Source organism: Scyliorhinus canicula, chromosome 6 (genome assembly GCF_902713615.1).
Source record: "Scyliorhinus canicula chromosome 6, sScyCan1.1, whole genome shotgun sequence".
NCBI lineage: Eukaryota > Metazoa > Chordata > Chondrichthyes > Carcharhiniformes > Scyliorhinidae > Scyliorhinus > Scyliorhinus canicula.
In genome coordinates, this window is record NC_052151.1 from 42,270,543 (window position 1) to 42,282,150 (window position 11,608).

Sequence of the window (11,608 nt, forward strand, 5' to 3'; positions counted from 1 at the left end):
ACATGTTTGTTTCAAACACTAGCTTTCGGAGCACTGCTCCTTCCTCAGGTGAATGAAGAGGTTCGTTCCAGAAACATATATATAGACAAATTCAAAGATGCCAGACAATTCTTAGAATGCGAGCATTTGCAGGTAATTGAATCTTTACAGATCCAGAGATAGGGGTAACCCCAGGTTAAAGAGGTGTGAATTGTCTCAAGCCAGGATAGTTGGTAGGATTTCACTTGCCCCAATGCCCCAGGAATTTGAATCCCTCCCTCTTGCTCCATCTCTCGAGCCACGCATTCATCCTATCTATCCTGACATTCCTACTCTGACTAGCTCGTGGCACTGGTAGCAATCCTGAGATTACTACCTTTGAGGTCCTACTTTTTAGTTTAACTCCTAACTCCCTGAATTCAGCTTGTCGGACCTCATCCCATTTTTTACTCACATCATTGGTGCCTATGTGCACCACGACAGCTGGTTGTTCACCCTCCCCCCAAGAATGTCCTGCAGCCGCTCTGAGACATCCTTGACTCTTGCACCAGGGAGGCAACATACCATCCTGGTGTCTCGATTGCATCCGCAGAACCGCCTGTCTATTCTCGTCGTGGAGAATGGAGTCCTAGAGCCGAACCCCGACCGTATACCCCTTCTCACGGCACTTCCCCCTCCCCACAGACTCAAGGCCCTCAAACGATGCCTGGGGCTGTTGTCCTACTATGCCCAGTGGGTCCCCAACTATGCGGACAAAGCCTGCCCACTTATTAAAACCACTACATTTCCCCTGACGGCTAAGGCCTGCTCAGCCTTCAGCCGCATCAAGGCCGATATCACTAAGGCTGCAATGCACATGGTGGACGAGTCCGTCCCTTTCCAGGTAGAGAGCAATGCATCAGACGTCGCACTGGCTGCTATACTCAACAAGGTGGGCAGGCCAGTAGCATTCTGCTCTAGAACCCTCCACGCTTCCGAAATCCGAAACTCCTCGGTCGAGAAGGAAGCACAAGCCACAGTGGAAGTTGTGCGGCACCGGAGGCACTACCTAGCCGGTAGGAGGTTCACCTTCGTCACCGACCACCGGTCGGTTGCCTTTATGTTCGACAACGCACAACGGGGCAAAATTAAAAATGACAAAATCTTGAGGTGGAGGATCGAACTGTTCACCTACAACTATGATATCAAGGGGCTGGTTTAGCACACAGCTAAATTGCTGGCTTTGAAAGCAGACTAAGGCAGGCCAGCAGCACGGTTCAATTCCCGTACCAGCCTCCCCGAACAGGCGCTGGAATGTGGCGACTAGGGGCTTTTCACAGTAACTTCATTGAAGACTACTTGTGACAATAAGTGATTTTCATTTCATTTCAAGTATCGTCCTGGGGAGCTCAACGAGCCCTTAGATGCCCTGTCCTGCAGCACATGCGCCAGCGCGCAAGATGACTGACTGCGGGCTATCCACGATGACCTCTGTCACCCGAGGTCACCTGTCTTACCCACTTTATTAAGGCCCGCAATCTGCCCTACTCCACCGAGGAGGTCAAGGCCATGGCCAGGGACTGCCAAGTCTGCGCGGAGTGCAAGGCCCACCTAGTAAAGGCCTCCCGGCCCTTTGAGCGCCTCATTATTGACTTCAAAGGGCCCCTCCCCTCCACCAACCGTAATATATAATTCCTCACCGTCGTTGACGAGTACTCCCACTTCCCGTCTGGTGTCCCCTGCCTCGACATGACCTTGGCCACTGTTATAAAGGGACTGCACAGCATCTTCATACTGTTCGGTTTCCCTGCGTGCGACCGGGGCACATCGTTTATGAGCGATGAGCTGCGTCAGTTCCTGCTCAGTAAAGGCATTGCCTCGAGCAGGACTACAAGCTATAACCCGCAGGGAAACGGGCAGGTGGAGAGGGAGAACGCGACGGTCTGGAAGACCGTCCTTCTTTCCCTCCGGTCTAGACGTCTCCCGATCCCCCGCTGGCAGGAGGTCCTCCCCGACGCCCACCACTCCATTAGGTCGCTCCTCTGCACAGCCATGAACGAGACCCCTCACGACCATTTGTTTGTCTTCCCTAGGAAATCCATCCCCGGGGTCTTGCTTCCATCCTGGCTGTCGACTCCGGGATCTGTCCTTCTCCAGAAGCATACGAGGAGCCATAAGACCGACCCCCTGGTCGAGAGGGTCCAGCTGCTGCACGCCAACCGGCAGTACGCCTACGTCGCACACCAGGACATTTGGCAAGATACGGTCTCCCTACAGGACCTGGTGCCAGCTGGTTCCCCGGCCAACGCGCCCCCCCCCCCCCCCCCTCCCTACAGCCTACCGCCACCACCGGCGCTCCTTACGCCCCCCTGGGTCTCCTGTATTGACCCGCGCCTACACTGCCGCCACCCACCACCCCCTGCCTACTCCCACCCATCAACCATCTCCAACACGCCGGACTGAAGCTCCAGACAACATGACCCCATGCCTGGCCCATCGCCAGAGCTGAGGAGGTCTAAAAGGACGATCCGGCCCCCAGACAGACTGAATATTTGATGACCCCGCGTCACCCCCGCTGGACTTGATTTTTTTTAACAGGGGGTGAATGTATTCACCTAAGTATGAACTGTCTGTATAGTGCTGTGACCTATGACCCAGAAAAGATAATACGGTCTACTTCCAGGTACTGTACTGGAACCCTGGTATGCTCTGCCTCTGGCTCCGCCCTCCCTGGGGCGATGTATAGACCAGCCACCTGTGGATGGCACACATTTGTACATCAGACACTGGCAGGTGAGTTCCTGGATAATAAAGCCTTATGTTCACTTGTTCCCACAGTCTCGCAGTGAATTGATGGTATATCAAGGGTTAATCAGAGTGCCTTTCCTACTGCTACAGAAATCGGGAGAGCAGACCTCATGTGGAAACCTTGAGTCCATAGAATCCCTACAGTGCAGAAGGAGGCCATTCAGCCCATCGTGTCTACACCGACCCTCCGAAAGAGCACTTGACCCATTCACCCGCCCTATTCCCGTAACCCCAGCTAACCAGCACATTTTTGGACTGCGAGAGGAAACTGGAGCACATTCTTGCACATTCTCCTAATGTGCCCTCTCCTATTACAGGTATACCATAGAGAGGCATGGTGGCACAGTGGTTAGCACTGATGCTCATAGTGCCAGGGACTCGGGTTCGATTCTGACCTCAAGCGACTATCTGTGCGGAGTCTGCACGTTCTCCCCGTGTCTGCGTGGGGCTCCGCTTTTCTCCCACAGTCCAAAGATGGGCAGATAGGTGGATTGGATCTGCTAAGTCATCACTTGTTGGGGTTATAAGGGTGCATGCAGACTCGATGGGCCGAATAGCCTCCTGCTGCACTTCAGGAATTGTCTGATTCTATGATTCTATTCATCCGGAGAAAACCCATGGGGAGAACGTGCAAATTCCACACAGACAGTCACCAAAGCCTGGATCCCGGTCCCTGGTGCTAACTACTGTGCCACCATGCCTCTGTATGTTATAGGAGGGAGCACATTCGGAAAATGTGCAAGAATGAGCTCCAGTTTCCAAGCTACCCCCGAGGAAGAGCCAAGTAATGTTCCAGTGGGAAATGATCTGCATGGATGTACCTTCGCAAGTCGAGGGTCAACCTACTGAGGTTCAGACTGGTTACTTCTACTGCTGGAGCACCTGCCAGTGAATTACAACGCTCCCAAAGGATTAGGAAGTCCCTGGATCGACATACCTAATAAGGGGCTGTGATGAGGGGCAGCACGGTAGCATAATGGTTAACACAGCTGATTCACAGCTCCAGGGTCCCAGGTTCAATTCCTGGCTTGGGTCACTGTCTGTGCGGAGTCTGCACATCCTCCCCGTGTGTGAGTGGGTTTCCTCCGGGTGCTCCGGTTTCCTCCCACAATCAAAGATGTGCGGCTTAGGTGGATTGGCCATGATAAATTGCCCTAAATGTCCAAAAAGGTTAAGTGGGGTTACTGGGTTACGGGGATAGGGTGGAGGTGGTGGGCTTGGAGGGGGGGAGGGGCTCTTTCCAAGGGCTGGTGCAGACTCGATGGGCCGCCTTCAGCACTGTAAATTCTATGAGATCCTTTGGTTGTATAATATTGTAAATAGTTCCACTGTTATCGAAATGTGTTAATCAGGAACTTGAAGGGGGAGGGATGGGGTAGAATATCCCCATAAGGGACGAGTTCTCGGAGGGTCATGTCGATCTGGCCAGAACACATGAATCCTGGGGCTGTGTGCAGGTTTTCCCTGGCAGTTTGGACTCTGGAGTTGTGGAGTATTGTAGCCTTTATCTCACACTCTGTAAAACGTTTTACCTTAATAAACCATTTGTTCATTATTCTATTTTACGGTTGCCTGTCTTTCAAAATACTACACCTTCCAGGCAACACGGTGGCATAGTTGTTAGCACAGCTGTCTCACGGCACCGAGGGCCCAGGTTCGATCCCGGCTCTAGGCCATTGTTTGTGTGGAGTTTGCACATTCTCCCTGTGTTTGCGGGGGTTTCGCCCCCACAACCCAAAAATGTGCAGGTTAGGTGGATTGGCCATGCTAAATTGCCCCTTAATTTGAAAAAATTGAATTGGGTACTTTAAATTTAAAAAAAAAGATACTACACCTTCCTTGACCTCTCTGTTTCCATTGCCGAGGATAGACGGACCACCACTATAAAGCCCACCAACTCCCACAGTTACTTCAACTAGAGCTCATCATATCCTACTCCCTGTAAGGACTCCATCCCATTCTCCCAGTTTCTGTCGCATCTTTTCTGATGATGTCACCTTCGAAAACGCCGCTTTTGACGTGTCCCCTTTTCCTTAACCGAAGATCCCCCCCCCCCCCCCCCCCCCCCCCCCCACCCCCACCCCACCCCATGATTGACAAAGCACTCAACCAGGTCTGATCCATTTCTCACACCTCTGCCAGAACCATGATAGGGTGCTGAACCATGATGTGGTTCCCTCCCAGGACCATGATAGGGTGCTGAACCATGATGTGGTTCCCTCCCAGGACCATGATAGGGTGCTGAACCATGATGCGGTTCCCTCCCAGGACCATGATAGGGTGCTGAACCATGATGTGGTTCCCTCCCAGGACCATGATAGGGTGCTGAACCATGATGTGGTTCCCTCCCAGGACCATGATAGGGTGCTGAACCATGATGTGGTTCCCTCCCAGGACCATGATAGGGTGCCCCTTGTCCTCACTTTTCACCCCACCAGCCTCTGCATTTAAAAGTTCATCCTCTGCCATCTCCCCCTCACTCCTGTCAGCACTAGATAGAGACCACTCTTTCTGTGACACGCTCGTCCTCTCCTACAACACCCCATGCTTTTCCCACGGCACCTTCCCATGCAATCCTTTCTCCCATCTCCTCCTCCCTTCTCACTGTTCATGGTCCCAAACACTGTTTTCAGGTTAAGCAACATTTCACTTGCGCCTCCTTCGATCTGGTCCACTGCATTCGCTGCTCCCAATGCATACTCCTCCACAACAGGAAGACTAAACGCAGACTGAGTGACCTCTTTGCGGAACACCTTCATTCAGTCCATAAGCATGACCTCAACCTTCCTATCACGTGCCATTTCAACTTAGCGTCTTGCTTTCATGTCTGCATGTTTGTACTTGGCCTGCTGCAGTGTTCCAGTGAAGCCCAGTGCAAACTGGAGGAGCAGCACCTCATCTCTCCATTACGCATGTTACAGCCCTCAGGACTCAACATCGAGTTCAACAACCATAGACTGTGACGTTTGTCCTCCATCTTGACCCTTTAAAAAAAAATCCAAAATGTTAAATTAAAAAACTGCCCTCCAATTGCTCCTGTGCCCCATCTGTGCCACCCCATGCCAGTAGCCCACTCTTCCCATGGCCCCTCATCCCTTCGATGCCATACCTATGCCATTCTACCCATGGCCCTGTGTACCTTCAACATTGTCCCCTCCAATCATTGCCGCATGACCCATCATGTTTTACAGGCCAACCTTAGCCCTCCACCCACCCATCCATGGCCCTTTATATCCCTATGCCAACTTAGTGTCAATGCATGCCAATCCATGCACCCACCCATCACCCATTTCCCTTACATCCTCCATGCCAACGCACCCAGCATTCACCGTTGGCAGAACTCCGGGACCATGACAAAATTAAATAAAATACAGTTTTAAGTTTTATTGCAGACTTTATTTTTTGAAATACGCTCTCATTCAAAAAAAACATGCACTACATTTACATTCCTTTAAATACCTGGGGCGCAATTCTCTGACCCCCACGCCGGGTGGGTGAATCGCGGGAGTGCCAGGCGATTCCTGCCACGCCGCCCCAAAACGGCGTGCTGCGGTTCACGACAGGCCGCTCGGAGAATCGCCGCTTGCCGTTTGTAGCAGGCGAGCGGCGATTCACCGGCCCGGATGGGCCGAGCGGCCTGCCCAATCCGACGGGTTCACGCCAGCGTCAACCACACCTGGTCACTGCCGGCGTGAACAGCGCGTGAACGCTGTGTGTGTGGCCTGTTTGGGGGGGGGAGGGAGAGGGAGGATCGAGCACCAGGGGGGCGCTCAGTAGGGGTATGGCCCATGATCGGTGCCCACCGATCGGCGGGCCGGCGTCTCTAAAGGACGCACTCTTTTCCTCCGCCGCCCCGCAAGATCAATCCTCCATGTCTTGCGGGGCGCCCGCGGGGAGGCCGGCAACCACGCATGCGTGGGTTGGCGCCGGCCAACCGGCGCATGCGCGGGTGACGTCATTTACGTGATGCCGACCGCGTAATTTACGCAGCGCCGCTTTCACGTGGCGGCAAGGCCCGGCGCCATGTAATTGACGCGGCACCTCTCCTACTCTCCTGGGGGTGGGAGAATAGGGGGTGAGGAGCGGCCTCCGACGCCGGAGTGAAACCCTCCAGTTTTCACTCCGGCGTCGGCACTTAGTCTCCCGATGGGAGAATTTCGCCTCTGATCCCTTATAAGGACAAACATTTAATTAAAATGCATAATCCCTTATAAAAAGAGTCATTGGAATTAATGGTTCCACTTCAAAGAGTTTATAACTTGGAGCTGTCAATTAAACTGTAAAATAGAAGACATTCCATTGTGATAATGGAAGATTATGTCAAGAGAAGGAAATAGCAAGCAATATTTTTTAAAAACTGTTCTCACAATTTTTTAACAGAAGGCTCAAAGGGCAGGATTTTTAAATGCCTTGCCAGTTTGACAGTTGCATTCGACAGTTCCCCTTGACAGCTCCAATGGGTTGATGCATTTTTTAACGCACATTCATATTCACTTTTAACAATCCCAAAAAGCTCCATACTTCTTCTAAAGGTGCCCCGGGACTATAATCGAAGAGGTACACCAATTCTCCAAAGGATTCCCCAATATTAGACCTGGTCTTACCAGATCTAATCTGCATCCATCATGTTTCCTACTCCTGGCTGATGAAAATCAGCAAGTAACTCCATGAAATGCGCATGCACAAATCCTGACCTGACCCATTGCTGCCCCTGCGAAAATGATAGGTGCCATGTTTGGGTGTGTGGTGGTTGGGGTGGGGGGGGCATGGAATTTCCAGATTTCAGCCTCGTCTGCCAATTTTGCAAAGGTATGGTGGCGAGATTCAGGGCCCACAACTTCGAGGGCATTGGAAAAGATTCTCATCTCACCAGAATCACTCTGTATGCCTCTTGCAATCACCATTGCACCAGAATCTTTTCTGTGCCCTAAGCTCTGTAACCCAGCTTCACTAAAACTGCAACTCCTGCTACAATATCCTCTATGCTCCTCTTTCACGCTACATTCCAGGCTGATGTAAGATTGTTATCACTGGATAAGTAAACAGACTGCTCTTTAAAAGTTCTGAGTCTACTTTCATTATGTTTTCTTGTCTTTTTAGAAAAGTCCAATGTTCACTTTTTCCGTGCATAAATTTCATGAGGAGTGCATGTATTTCCCTTCAGGCAGCTACTGACACTGTCATTACCCCCACACCACAACTTTCCATTTAATTATGTCTTCTTGAAAACAACTGACCTATTTTAGCTGAGTGAAGTTCACTTGTGAACTCACAGCTGGAGTAGCGCAAAATGGAGCGACAGACTGCAGCACCACGTGGTCAGAGCAGACAGCAGCTGAGCTGACACTGTATGATCTGTTAGAATCTAAACGGTGCACCATTTAGCTCGAGGCAGGATGACAAAGTCGTCCAACTGCTGCTTCTGCAGCCGCAAGGGGAATAGAATTAATTATGCAGCTGGTAAAGGGAGGGAAAGGCGAGCAAAGCAATGGAGGGTGTTCCAATACACTGACCATCCTCCCCCCAAACCTCCCCCCCACCCCACCACCACCACCACAAGGTGATTGTTTTGAACCATTGCTTTTCCTCAATCCTGTGCAGTAAGATAAATTCCAAACCATTGAGGCAGTAGGGGTTGTAGGCTGTCCCAGAGCCTCCAGGTATTGAAGGCTGATCCTCGGGGGCATTGATGTGACCGGCTCTGAAGAAAAATCATCAGGACATTAAAAAAATTGTGAGGTTTCGTAAATGTTCTCTGAACACTTTCTCTTATTAGTTGAATATGAATATCGATCGACAGTTCCGACGCGCCAAAGCGAAAAACCGCACCGACCTCCTCAGAAGACGAACATGGGACATGACCGACAGAGTACCCTTCGTCGTCCAGTACTTCCCCGGAGCGGAGATACTTCAACATCTTCTTCGGAGCCTTCAACATTTCACCGATGATGATGAACATTTTGTCAAGGCCATCCCACATCGCCACTACTTGCCTTCGATAAACCGCCTTACCTCAAACTACCCAGCCTTCAGGAGAACAACGACCACGACAGCACAGCCATGGCAACCTCTGCAAGACATGCCGGATCATCGACATGGAACTACCATCACGCGTGAGAACACCACCCACCAGGTACGTGGTACATATTCTTACGACTCGGCCAACATTGTGTACCTCGTAGGCTGTAGGAAAGGATGTCCCGAAGTGTGGTACATTGTCGAGACCATGAACGGACATCACGCGACAATCGCCAGGCAGGAGTGTTCTCTTCCATTCGGGGAACACTTCAACAGTCAAGGACATTCAGCCTCCGATCTTCGGGTAAACATACTCCAAGGCAACTGTCAAGACACACGACAACTCAGAATCGCTGAGCAGAAACTGGTAGCCAAGATCCGCACGCATGAGGACGGCGGCAGAATCTCAGGTTCAAGACACATTACATGTAACCCCCACCATACTGCCCATGTGAAATGAAATGAAAATCGCTTATTGTCACGAGTAGGCTTCAATGAAGTTACTGTGAAAAGCCCCTAGCTGCCACATTCCGGCGCCTGTCCGGGAAGGCTGGTACGGGAATCGAACCGTGCTGCTGGCCTGCTTTAAAAGCCAGCGATTTAGCCTGGTGAGCTAAACCAGCCCCTGTTTGCAGAATCCTATTAACTGTCCTGACTTGAGACAATTCAAACCTCGATTACCTGTGATTATCACTCACTCCACTCACACTGTCTGTTCCTGTAAAGACTTGTTTACTTGTAAACACACATTCCAACCATGCTTCACATTCCAATCTTGCCATTGTGACTCTCCTATAGTATCATACAATGTACAGTGCAGGAGGCCATTCGACCCATCAAGTCTAGACTGGCCCTTGAAAGAGCACCCTACTTAATCCTATGCCTCCACTCTATCCCCATAACCCAGTAGCCCCAGGGTAGCAGAGTAGTTAGCACTGTTGCTTCGCATCGCCAGGGATGCAGGTTCGATTCCTGGCTTGGGTCACTGTCTGCACGTTTCCCCGTGGGTTTCCTCTGGGTGCTCCAGTTTCCTCCCACAGCCGAAAGGTGTGTGGGTTAGGTGGATTGGTCACGCTAAATTTCTCTGTAGTGTCCAAAAGGTTAGCTGGGGTTTCTGGGTTACGGGGATAGGGTGGACTTAGGTAGGATGCTCTTTCAGGGGCCAGTGTAGACTCAATGGGCCGAATAGCCTCCTTATGCACCGTAAATTCTAAAAAATCTATGAAGACCTTGTTGGACACTAAGGGGCATTTTATCATGGCCAATCCGCCTAACCTGCTCATCTTTGTGGGAGGAAACCAAACCGGAACAACCGGAGCAAACCCATGCAGACATGGGGAGAAAGTGCCCATGGGGAGAAACTCCACACAGTCACCCAAGGCTGGAATTGAACCTGGGTCCCTGGAGCTTCGAGGCAGCAGTGCTAACCACTGTACTACCATGACGTCCAATATACAATCTATAAATTATTGAAACTAAAGGTAGATTAGCACTGCTGGTTTTGCCAACAAAGCAATATCACAATACAAATAGTCAAATTTCACCAGATGCCGTGAAGCCAAAGCTCAACTCTGTGGGGAGTCAGAGTGGGACCCAATAGACTGGAGAGTGGTCTTTTCAGGCTGTTTCTAAGGGGCGCTATTTGGAGCAGAAGATATGACTAGGAAGGGGTATTTTGAAAGGGGGGTGGGTGGGTAGGTCATTCATCTGTTGTCTAGGGATGGGTTGGTGGGCTAGTCTGATCAGTGAAGGGATGCCATCACAAGTGAACTGCACCTATAGGGCTCAGGCTTAACCACCCCCCCCCCCCCCCCATTTTACAAATGTGTTTTTTTTTTAGTTTTAGTTATGAAAACAAGTTTTCACTTGCAAGGGAATCCAAAAATAGGGGCCATAAACTTAAGACAGTAATTAATGAGGAATTCAGGAGAAACACCGTTCCCAGATAGTGATGAGAATGTGGAATTTGCCATCACAGAGCAGTTGAAACGAATAACCAAGTCCATGAATCAGAAAGGAATTGAAGGAAACGCTGATAGGATGAGATGGAAGGAGGTTCATGTGGAGCATAAACACTGGCATTGACCTGTTGGACAAAAAGGCCTCTTTCTGTGCTGCACTATGTCAAACTCTGACAGCGACATTGGAAGCACATTTCCTCATGGAACGTCTTGGCAACATCTTTCAGAGTGAGGTCAGGTAAAGTCGCCAGAGTCCCAGATTACTATCGGCTGCTTTCCCCTTTGAGGGGGAGCTGACTGGTGGTGATTTAACCTGAAGATCACCACACCTCAGGTGAGGGGCAAGGTCGAGAAGGCGGAGCCTTCATGAATAACCTCAGCCGGTACGGCGATTGAACCTGCACTGTTGGTCTCACTCTGCATCATGAACCACCTGTTTAGCCAATTGAGCTAAACTGGCCCAAGTGAAACCCTCCCAGCTTTTCGCAGTCTCCTTTCTATTGTGAAGTGCCTACCTTCGGTAAAATTAGGTAATCACCCTGATCCCACTGTCTCCAGTGAGTTGCGTGCCCGAGGTCATTGGCGAATAATCCTGCCACTTACACTGGGATCCATGTCCTGCTGGTTTTCAACATCTATGAACAGGTTCATCCACGAGACCAGACAGGGTGAAATTGATGATCATCAGTGGAAAGCCAGTGATAACTCAATATTTCACTTTGGTAATATTACTTTTGACAACATAGGTTGTGTACGTTTAAATCAATAAAGGTAGGAGATTGAAAATAGTTTTTATTCCTATAATAATAACTTACATAGAGATGGAATATTTAAGAGCTAAGAAACTACAGCATACATTGCAT